Source organism: Mandrillus leucophaeus, unplaced genomic scaffold, assembly GCF_000951045.1.
Source record: "Mandrillus leucophaeus isolate KB7577 unplaced genomic scaffold, Mleu.le_1.0 Scaffold167, whole genome shotgun sequence".
In the NCBI taxonomy this organism is placed as follows: domain Eukaryota; kingdom Metazoa; phylum Chordata; class Mammalia; order Primates; family Cercopithecidae; genus Mandrillus; species Mandrillus leucophaeus.
Window position 1 is genome coordinate 4,668,684 of NW_012101665.1, and position 12,017 is coordinate 4,680,700.

Consider the following 12,017-nt stretch of genomic DNA (forward strand, 5'->3'; position numbering starts at 1 on the left):
AAATATATGGTTCTATTTTTATTGTTTTACTATTATAAATGGGATCTTTTCTCCATTTTGCTTTTAACAGTTTAATAGTGATTTAAAGGAAAGTTATTAATGTTTACATCTTAATTTTATAAGTAGTGATTTTATTAGTTTATCTTCTTTTCTTGATCATCAAAGCATTTAAGGCCAGAAGTTCACCTCTAAGTATAGCTTTATGGAATTTTATTTTTAGGATAGGAAAAGATTAATTTTTTTCTAATGTGAATTTTTATTAGTGTTTAATACAGTTTCAATTTGTGCCCCCACCCAAGTCTCATGTCGAATTGTAACCACTAATGTTGGAGGATTGGATCATGAGGGCAGATTTCTCCCTTGCTGTTCTCGGGATAGTGAGTGAGTTGTCATGAGGTCTGGTTATTTAAAAGTGTGTAGCACTTTCCCCTTCACTCTAGTTCTCCTTCTCTGACCACGTAAGATATGCCTGCTTCCCCTTAGCCTTCTGCCATGACTGTGAGTTTCCTGAGGCCTGCCAAGCTATGCTTCCTGTACAGCTTATGGAACTGTGAGTCAATTAAACCTCTTTTCTTTATAAATTACCCAGTCTTAGGTAGTTCTTTATAGCAATGTGAGAGATGACAGAAACAGAAAATTGGTATCAGGAAGTAGGGTATTGCTATAAAGATACCTGAAAATGTGGAAGCAACTTTGGAACTGGATAATGGACAGAGATTGAAGGGGTTTGAAGAGCTCAGAAGAATACAGGAAAATGAAGGAAAGTTTGGAACTTCCTAGAGACTTGTTCATTGTTGTGACCAAAATGCTGATAGTGATACAGACAGTGAAGTCCAGCCTGAGGAGGTCTCAGATGGGGATGAGAAACTTATTGAGAACTGGAGCCAAGCTCACTTTTGTTATGCATGAACAAAGAAATAATCTGAAACTGAAACTTATATTTATATTTTAAAAAAGGAAGCAGAGCATAACAGTTTGGAAAATTTGCAGCTTGACCATGTAGTAGAAAACACAAACCCATTTTCTGGGGAGGAATTCAAGCTGCCTGCAGACATTTGCGTAAGTAAAGAAGAGTGGAATGTTAGTAACCAAGACATTGGGGGAAATGCCTTGAAAACACTTCAGAAACCTTCATGGCAGCTCCTTTCATCACATGCCTGGAAGCCTAGGAGGGAAGAATGGTTTTGGAGGCGAGGCCCAGGGACCTGCTGCCCTGTGCAACCTCAGGACACTGCTACTTGTGTCCCAGCTGCTCCTGCTCCAGCTGTGGCTAACAGGGCCCCAGATATGTCCAAGCAACCAACCCAAGGGGAAAAACCAAAAACCCTGGTGGCTTCCATGTGATGTTAAGCCTGAGGGTGCACAGAGTGCAAGACTTGAGGCTTGGGAGCCTCTGCCTAGATTTCAGAGGATGTATGGAGATACCTGGATGTCCAGGCAGAAGTCTGCTGTAGGACCAGACCCCTCATGGAGACCCTCTACTAGGGCAGTTCAGAGGGGAAATGTAGGGTTGGAGCCCCCACACAGAGTCCACACTGAAGCACTGCTTATTGGAGCTGTGAGAAGAGGGCAACCATCCTCCAGACCCTAGAATGGTAGATCCACCGACAGCTTGCACCATGCACTTGGAAAAGCAGCAGGCACTCAATGCCAGCCCATGAAAGCAGCCAAGGGAGCTGTACATTGCAGAGACACAGGGGTGGAGAAGCTCAAGGTCTTGGGAGCCCACCCCTTTCATCAGTGTTGCCTGGATGTGAGACACGGAGTCAAAGAAGATTTTTTTGGAGCTTTAAGATTTAATGACTGCCCTGCTGGGTTTTGGGCTTGCATGGGGCCTGTAGTCTCTTTGTTTTGGGTGATTTCTCCATTTTGGAATGGTCATATTTAGCCAGTGCCTGTATCCCCATTGTATCTTGGAAGTAACTGACTGGTTTTGATTTTACAGGCTCATGGGTGGAAGAGGCATACCTTATCTCAGATGATACATTTCAGTTAATGCTGAAATGAGTTAAGACTTCAGGGGACTGTTGGGAAGGGATGATTGTATTTTGAAATGTGAGAAGGATATGAAATTTTGGAGGTCCCAGGGGTGGAATAATATGGTTTGGATATGTGTCCTCAGCTAAATCTCTTGTCAAATTGTAATCCCCAGTGTTGGAGGAGGGCCCTGGTGGGAGGTGATTGGATCATGGGGGCAGACTTTTCCCTTGCTGTTCTTGAGATAATGAGTGAGTTCTCATGAACTGTGCTTGTTTAAAAGTGTGTAGCACTTCCCTCTTCACTCTAATCCCCCTTCTCTGGCTATGTAAGATGTGCCTGCTTTTCCTTTGCCTTCTGCCATGATTGTAAGTTTCCTGAGGCCTCCCCAGCCATGCTTCCTGTACAGCCTATGGAACTGTGAGTCAAATAAACCTTTTCTTTTTTTAAAATAAATTACCCACTCTCCAGTAGTGCTGTATAGCAATGTGAGAATGAAAACAGGCTAAAACAGTGTTGTTGTAAATTAAATGTGTTTTATGAATTTTTAATTTTATTCTCTTTAATCAGATAATGTGGCCTTTTCAATTACTGCTGTTTTGATTTATTTCTTTTAGATTTTCTTTGCTCTAATAACTGATTATTTTTCAAAAAGAGGTTCTTTGGACACATGTAAAGAAAGTATATGGCTCAAATTTCCTTGACCTTCCTTATCTTTGTCTAGTGTATTTGGTACAGAGCTTGTGAAGGGGCTGTTATTATGTTACATGTCAACTGCATTTCTGTAAATCCTTATTTTTATCTCCAAAGTTATTGCTTTATGTATCTTTGGTACTGTATCATTTGATGAATAAATGCTTAATACTATTATGAGTTATCTATTGATTGTATCTATTAGAAATATAAATAATTTGTACCTTATTGTATAAAGCAAATTGTTGGAAAAGTAAACAAAATAATATAAGAGAAACACTTGGGGCTGGGTGTGGTGGTTCATGCCTATAATGCCAGCACTTTGGGAGGCAGAGGTGGGCAGAATGCTTGAGCCCAGGAGTTTGAGACCAGTCTGGGGAATGTGGTGAAGCCCCATCTCTACAAAAAATACAAAAATTATCCAGGCATGGTCATGAACACCTGTTGTCTCAGCTGCTTGAGAAGCTGAGGTAGGAGGATCACCTGAGCCCAGGAGGTCAAAGCTGCAGTGAGCCATGATTTTGCCACTTTACTCCAGCCTGAGTGACAGAGTGAGACTCTGTCTCAAAAATTAAAAAAGCCAATATATTTTCTAATTCTTTTACTTTTAGTTTTTTTTTTCATTTTGTGCAAGTTGTGTTTTCTTGTACACAGAAAGTCACTGAATGTTGTTTTTAAAATGTATTTTTATTAAAATAATATACATCCAGGAAAGTACAGATGTAAGTGTCCAGTTGAATGATTTTTCACAAAGTGAACAAAGCTGTGAGCCATCATTTGAATCAAGAATATCCTGGAAACTCTTCTCTTACTTCCTTCCAGTCACTAGCCTTTACAAGGGTAGCCACTTGTAAGAGCACAGATTAATTTTAAATGATTTTTAATTTTAGATGAATGGATTCATTCATATGCCTTAGTGTCTATGTTCTTTTGTGCAACATTATTCTTGAAAGATTCATCCACACAGGTGGATGTAGCTGTAGTTTGCTCATTGTTATTGCTGAATAATATTCTACTTATTATTGATGCTCTTTTGGGTATTGTCCAGTTTAGGACTATCTCAAATGGGGCTGCCATGAACACTCATTGCATGCATTTTGGCTAGCTTATATATGCATTTCTGTTCAGAATATACTTTGGGGTGGAATTACTAGGTCACAGAATATGCATATTTTTAGTTTTAGAAGATACTGTTAAACAACTTTACAAAGTGATTGTACCAATTTGCATTCCCACAAATCTTGCCTTTTAATAGGAGTTTTAAATTGTCATAATTGTTTTGACCACTGTCATGTGATTTTGTGGTTTTGTTTTGTTCCTTTGCTGTTTAAAAATTCAGTTCTCTTTTCAGTATACAGAACTTTGTTTTCACTTGCCTTTTGCAATAATTTGGAGGGTAGAAAATCTGGTTTTAGTTTTACTAATGGTTACTGTAAAGTGATTTGCAACCATTTTCATAAGTCTGTTTAATTATCAAAATCACAGTAAATACAATTACTTTAACTCACTTTTCATGAAAGGCAAAGATTGCAGTACTTTTACTTTTGCTCCCTTCCCTGATTCCTGTCTTCATAAAATTAATGTTGTGTTGTAAATCCATCACTCAAAATTTAGCCTATCAGAGAGGGGGTAACATGTAGCTGTTGATACTGACTCATATTAAATTGATTAAATGGAATGACACCATTGACTTTAAATGCTATTGTAAGAAAAGCTAAATGAAATATTGGTTGTGATTACCATGAGGATCTTGTTCATTGCATTACCAAGTCCTCCCAATAAGACATCATTTTCAGTTCTCAGAATTAGAAATCATGCTTTTCATGAGCATGTGGTTTGTTTTTATCTCATGAGCATGGATCATTTCCCTTTTTATCACATTAACTCCTAGGAAATTTACAATATATTTTTTTCTATGTTGTTAACATGTTTGAAAACAGTCTTAGGCCAGGCGCAGTGGCTCATGTCTGTAATCCCAGCAACTCTGGAAGGCCAAGGCGGGCGGATCACAAAGTCAGAAGATCGAGACCATCCTGGCTAACATGGAGATACCCCGTCTCTACTAAAAAATACCAAAAATTAGCCGGGCATGGTGGTGTGCACCTGTAGTCCCAGCTACTTGGGAGGCTGAGGCAGGAGAATAGCATGAACCCGAGAGGTGGAGCTTGCAGTGAGCTGAGATCACACCACTACACTCCAGCCTGGGTGACAGAGCAAGATTCCGTTTAAAAACAAAACAAAACAAAAAGAAAACAGTCTTAAACCCTTTTGGAAAATGAGATAAAGTATGAATCCATGTGATAAGGCAAAAATGTCTTCCATACCAATGGAGGTTATCTCCTGGGAAAAAATTTAAATTATGATTTTGGTGGAATATCCATTAATGGAAAGCCAAGCATCTAATAAGAAAAAATGGTAGCTCTCTCTATACTGACCTGAAAAGATGTCCACAATTTATTATTAAGTGAAAAAAGCAAGTTGCAGATATGATCCAAGTTTTGGTAACAACCCCAACCCGCTGCGCACACCCCCACCCCCCACGGCAAAAAAGAATCTGCATATAGTATGGATGTGTCTATACAAGCAGAGAATAGCTTTGGGAAGGAAACAGAATGGGGTACAGTGGTTTTCCATGTGAGGAGGACTTGGGGGGAAGAGTGGGAATGTTCTCTTTTCATTCCTTTATCATTCTGTATCATTTATTTGTCAAATGTGAGCATCTGTTCAACTGTTACTTTCTTCAATGTGTTTTTCAGTAACCCTCAACCCTCACTGGCCTCACGATCATTAAAGTAGACAGACGGTTACTTTTTAGTGTTAGCAACCTCTTCCATTCTGGATCTGCTTCCAAATCCCCAACTGTGAATGAGGTGGAGCACAAGTCCTTGGCCAGAAAGATATTAGAGAGCTGTAGCCTTTTCCTATAAAGAAGACAGATGTTTGCTCCTGACATTAAGGGCAAGGTTTAATGCTAGGGTGCAATCTAAACCAATTATGGTCTATGTTGTTGGGCACCCGTCATTCTCCACTTCTTGCTGCAAATAGTCAGATAGCTAAGAGGGAGGGGTTGTTCTGGGAGGCAAATGAAGAAAGTTTCTGAAAGACTTCGGAAAGCATCACGTATCTCGCCTAGACATTCCCTGCACCCTCACATACACCTATTAATGAGAAACATGATATTGTGCAAGCAACTGGGTCCCACTTTAGCAGAAATTAGAGTTGTGTGTTCATTTTTTTCTAGCTGTCTTTCTTTTGGTTTTTCTATCACTTTCTGTTTTTTGATTTAAAAAAAACATAATCCTTTCTCTGATTACTAAGAGAAATTCCTATACAACCTATGTCATTCCACAACAGATAATTAAGTTCTGATTTCAAGATGAATTGTTGAACCAAATTCTGCGCACTAATGAAGTATTCTACAAGCTTCTGCTGATAGCAGATATACTACAATTGTGCTACAAAACACACTTCTCAGAAAACCAAACAAAGGCAATAGGAAGGAATAGGCAAAGTTCATTTCTTCTTTGTTGTTGTTGTTGTTTTTTCTTCCCTATTGCCCAGTTCTCAGTATTCATAAGGCCATTTGAGAAAGGGCATAATTCTGGAGATTTGTGTTCTGCTTATTTGGATGTCTCTTTTATGGTTCCCTTCCCTCACTTTATCTTTTCTACTATGGCTTGTGCTCACTGATGATATGAACAGTAATGTTGGCAACCGGCACTGCGAGAGCATCACCAAATATGTAAGTTATCCTTTCTGGAACAAGTTATAACAAGACTCTAAAACACAACTGTAATTCTCAAAGGATTTAGTTAGTGCAGGTGCAATCTTACCAGGTGAGATACTTTGGATATTTGTCCCCTCCAAATCTCATGTTGAAATTTGATCCCCAGTGTTGAGGAGGGGCCCGGAGGGAGGTGTTTGTGTCATGGGGGAACGATCCCTCATGAAAGCCTTGGTGCCTTTCTCATGGGACTGAGTGAGTTCTCACTCTTAGTTTCCAAAAGGGTTAGTTGTTAAAAAGAACGTGGTACCTCCTCGTTTTTCTCTCTTGCCCCCTCTCATGCCATGTGACACACCGGCTCCCCTTGCCTTCCAACAGGAGTAAAAGCTTCCGGAGGCCCTCGCCAGAAGCTGAGCAGGTACCAGCACCACGTTGTACAGCCTGCAGAAGCGTGAGCCAAATATACCTCTTTCTTTAAAAATGACCCCGTCTCAGGTGCTTTTTTATGGCAACACAAAACAGACTAATACACCTGGGAAGACTGAGAAGCTGCATTCGAAGAGTTCTGGGTCTTTCTCCAAGGAACCGTTGGGCTCCACTTGCTAAGTTTGTAGGGATACTAACAGCGGCAATGGGGTAACATTGCTAAAAATGGGACCCTAAATTCAGAACCTAACCTAATCAACCCTCAATCAAACAAGTTTCCTTCTTTTCTCTATGAGAAGGGAAGTGAATTTGGCTAAGCAAAGATTGGGGTGGGATGGGTGGAGGCAGGAGAGAAGGAGACAAAGGGATGATGAGTGAATGGAATGAAATTTCTATGCCCTCAGAACTGCCAGGTCTCCATGAAATGGAGCTGTATCTGCAGTGGTGGCTGCAGTATGCTCCCACAGTCTGCGCTTTTCTCTCTTCCACTCTCTCTCCTTTGGCGTGGTCATCCCCCTCTTTTTCCCTCTAGATTCATAGCTGGGGAGAAGGGCTTGCTAGTGAAATATTGTGACTGAGTTTTGCTGCTACAAGAAAGAATACATTTAGTTTCCAACTGAGACTTTCTGGATATTTTTCAAGAAATTCAAGGAAAAAAGGAAAGAAAGAAAAGAGAATGTAAAAGAACAAGTGCTTCAGGTCTTAGTTTCTTAATTCCCCATAAAGAAATCTAATCAACTGAGGCTTCCTCAAGTGGGTGAGTAGCTTGGATTTTGCCTGAGCTAATTACCTATTGACATGTATGTGCCAAGATCTATGGGTGAGCATAATATCAGAGCACAGGAGATTCAAATCAACTATACTTTGTATTATTTTTCTGTGGTCTTTAATATCTAAAGGTTTAAATCAAATTCATGGATCCTTGAACAAAAGAGTAAATCAGCAACGAAAATAAATGCACTTCAAAAGTGCAAAATAAAAAGGAACATGCTGTTTGCTTTACATCATTTTATTAATTTGAGTAGTCAACATTTACTGAAAACCCACTGGGTACAGGATGTAACAGACATGTAGAAAATAAGAAAAGATACAGGAAGTATTTTTTTCTGACTGCAAAAATCCAACTAATTTAGTCTAAGGAAGACACTAACTAAAGACATATGAGAACAGCTAAGAATACAAATAATGGAAACATGACAATGTCCACTAAGGACACTAAGGACACGTCAGTTTCAGTCAGAGTGTGGAAGGGCGGGCTCACTGAGTGTACCCTCAGACCTTGGGAAGCCTGTGTGTGGTGATGAAGTATTCTACCTGGGGATGTTGTGGCATCTCTCTGGAAAAATCAGGCCAACAGCAGACCTCCCATCTCTTAGTCACTGTAGGAATACCCAAGCAGATAAATGTAGTAACTTTGGAGGGTTGGCTCCTTACCAAAAATACCTGCTTTTATTTTATTTTATTTTATTTTATTTTATTTTATTTTATTTTATTTTTGAGACAGGGTCTCACTCTATTGCCAGGCTGGAGTGCAGTGGCATAATCAGAGCTCATGGCAGCCTCGACCTCCCAGGCTCAAGTGATCCTCCTGCCGCAGCCTCTCGAGTAGCTGGGACAACAGGGGTGTCCCACCATGCCTGGCTAGTTAATAAATTTTTTTGTAGAATGAAGTCTCGCTGTGTGCCCAGGCTTGTCTTAAACTCCTGGGCTCAAGCAATCCTCCTGCCTTGGCCTCCCAAAATGCTGGGATTACAGGTGTGATTCACTGCACCTGCCCCTGATATTATTTAATCAGAGATGGCCATTTGGAGATTTATGCCACATGATTTGTGTCTATGTAAGCTCAGGATTCTTTATCTCCCTTAAAGTTAGAAGAAGCAGGCATGGCACATGGCCGTGAAGACATCATAGGTAGCACTCAGGCCGTCCGTTTGGCCAGCTTACCACTTTGTGGATTTCATGTGAAAGCAAGTCTCCACTCTGGAACAAGGGTTTATTGCCTGACTTTCCAGGGGAGTGTACTCTGCTTTCTGCAGCCTCCTTTTCTGTGCTTCCTGCTCACAGAAATCGAGAGCACTGCTCAAGAATCTGCTCAAGAACTGTGTCTCTGGCCAGGCATGGTGTGGCTCATGACTATAATTCCAGCACTTTGGGAGACAGGGCGGGCAGATTACTTGAGCTCATGAGTTCAAGACCATCCTAGGCAACATGGCAAAACCCCATCTAAAAAAAAAAAAAAAAAAAAAGCCAGGTGGGATGGCATGTGCCTGTAGTCCCAGCTACTTGGGAGGCTGAGGTGGGAGGTTGGCTTGAGCCCAGGAGGCGAGGTTGCAGTGCCACTGCACTTCAGCCTGGGCGACAGAGACAGACAGAGAACTCTGTGTTTTGCATGAGCAGCGCTGCTGGGTGGCACCAAACTCCCTTCTGTCTTGTTGGGAGTATTCCTAGGCTCCTCAGGAAACTGTCAGGTTTAGCCACTGTGCTTGTGAGTGATATGCTTCAAAGCCCACTTACTGGCTCAGAACGGTGCATCCCAGACCACCTGTGGGGAGGGACTATTTTGTCTTCAGTCCATCATGGATCCATATTTTTAAAAATACAATAAAATAAACTACTAAAAAATGAAATAAAAAGCAATGGCATATAAATCACAAGCTCAATTCTTTTTACTAGATTCAAGAGACAAAAACTTACTCTGTCCAATTGCCATAAAAGTTGTAATTGCTTATTTTGTTCTGTACTTATCTCATTGTAGAATTTCTACAGTTTGTAGAATGGAGCAGGAACTGGTCTCCTGACTATAGATTAAGCACTGGCCTAAAAGATGATGGGCTGTGCATTAGTTTCAAAGTGGAAGCCCATCACCCAGATTGTTGGAGGGTTGAGGAGTAGATCCTCTTTCATTGATTCCATGTCGTCATTTGTTCTGACTCAAGTCAGAGCTAGACAATTTGCAATCAGTATTTGTCCCTGGAAGCCAGTTGCCACTCCTCTTTGACTCCCAGCTGAGATACAAGTTCCTCCTGCCCACTCCTATAGAACTATTTATGCATCCTCTTATCTCTTTTGCCAAGCTTCAAGGTCTCACTCAATACTGCTTAATACACGTAGGAAGGAGGAATGAAGGAACACTAGTTACATGTGCTGGAAAATAAGCAGACACTTTACCCACTAGATTTACAAGCATTTCTGGGAATGTCCGAAGGAATTTTGGTTTCACCATTATCTTACCAGGAGAAAGAACTGCTGAGAAAATACGAGAGAGGAAAAGATAAATATACTTGTATTAGTTCATTTTCACACTGCTGATAAAGACATACCTGAGACTGGGTAATTTGTAAAGAAAAAGAGGTTTAATGGACTCACAATTCCACATGGCTGGGGAGGCATCACTACATGGCAGAAGGTGAGAAGGAGGAATGGCACGTCTTACATGGCAGCAGGTAAGAGTTGTGTGCAGGGAAACTGCCCTTTATAAAACCATTAGATCTCGTGAGACTTTTTCACCACCATGAGAATAGTATGGGGGAAACCTCCCCCACGATTCAATTATCTCCCCCTTTGTCCCTCCCACAACATGTGGGAATTATGGGAGCTACAATTCAAGATGAGATTTGGGTGGGGACTCGGCCAAACCATATCAATACTTTTTCTTCACTAGATCTGGCACAGTAAAGGCCTGTAGGGCATGCTCATGATGGAAAGAAACTGTGAGATGAGGAGGATCTGGAGATCCTGCCATCAGGGAAGGGGCGCCAACTGAAGTCCCAGGCCTGGCTCTGAGCTTTGTCCTGGAGATCCTGTCTGCCTGCTTACTCTGCCCAATCACACTTTTATCATGGGTGGATAATAATGCCTCCCTTCTCCACCTGTCCAAGTTGTGTTTACCCAGGCCTTCTCTGTTTACATGCCACTTTCCCAGAATGGCCTGACGTCCCGTTCATCCTGCTCTCTCATAAGCACTCTGCCTTTTCCTGCGATGGCACTTATAAGTTGTCTTAATATTTTTATACATGGTCACTTTTCTTTTACACCATTCTTTAAGCTTCGTGAGAGCAGGGATCGTGCCTGTCTTATTCATTCCTATATAGTCCATGCCTTGGCACAGTGTCTGGAATAAAGGCAGTACACAGCTATATTGGTGACAGTACTTGCCATCGTCTTTTGTTTTGCTTTTTTCTTCTTCCAATTCTTGCCTGTAACTTTTGTACTGAGTGAACTGGGTTTGACAGGGTGGGATCAAAGCCACTTTAGTTTCATTGTCCCTCCCAACCTACTCTGTGGGCTACATCTTTTCCTTCCTGAGGATATAATTTCAGGCAGGTCCTATCGCTTGCAAGGACAGTAGTCACTTTCAATGGCAAGAACTGACTTATATTAGTAACTAAGGCATGGCCAGTGAAACAATCAAAACTCCTGGGTCGGGCGCACAGGTTGTGGCCAGTCTCCAGGTGCAGCAGCCACTGCACTCAGCATGGGCCCACCCTGCCGGGCAGTAAGAGGAAAGGGCACCCTGTCTGGGGTCCTCTTTTCTCAGGTGCCCTGCTGCAGGCATTCCTGAGCTGTAGGCCTTTGTGAGCACATCCAGCCACTGGGGATTCATCACCCCTTCTCCTGTGTGGCAGATTTGTGTGAAACTCTGTCCTCAAAACTCATGCCTGTAGTGATGCCTGAAAGGTCCTGACTCAGCTCCCAGTGAGGAGGAAGCAGTCCCTCCCCATCCCAGTGAGGGAAGTGCTGGGCATGTCCCAGTAACCCAGCGACCCTCCCCACACTTTACCCATCCAGGTCTTCTACAAGCCAGAGTTGGTGTTCGTCAGTGCCAGGAAAACACTCACAGTCTCTTCCCATGTACTCGGAGGAGTCCAGCATATTCTGCCCAGGGAGGACCAGGCCAGACAAAGATCCACCCTAACCCTGAATCTTCTTGACCTTAGGTGCATGAGAAAAATGTGGGAAAGTGAGGCAGAGGGAACCCCTTGGTGACACCGGTTGCTCTTTTTACTGAGGGCACCAATGGCTTTCTAGGAAACACATTTGATGAACTTTTTTTAGGCTTTGCATTTTTCCTTCTTTGCAACTTTTGACACTGCCAACCATTCCTTCCCTGAAGCCCTCTTGCTTAGTTTCTGTGGCTTCTATCGTTTCTTTCTTTCTTTTTTTTTGAAATGTAGTCTCACTCTTGTTGCCCAGGCTG

General features: G+C 41.8%; 1 pseudogene; it reads right to left on the reverse strand.

Moving 5' to 3' along the window:
• The window catches only part of LOC105537021, a 46,410-nt pseudogene extending 34,739 nt beyond the window's left edge, over window positions 1-11,671 (reverse strand).
• Window positions 11,672-12,017: the final 346 nt, after the last annotated feature.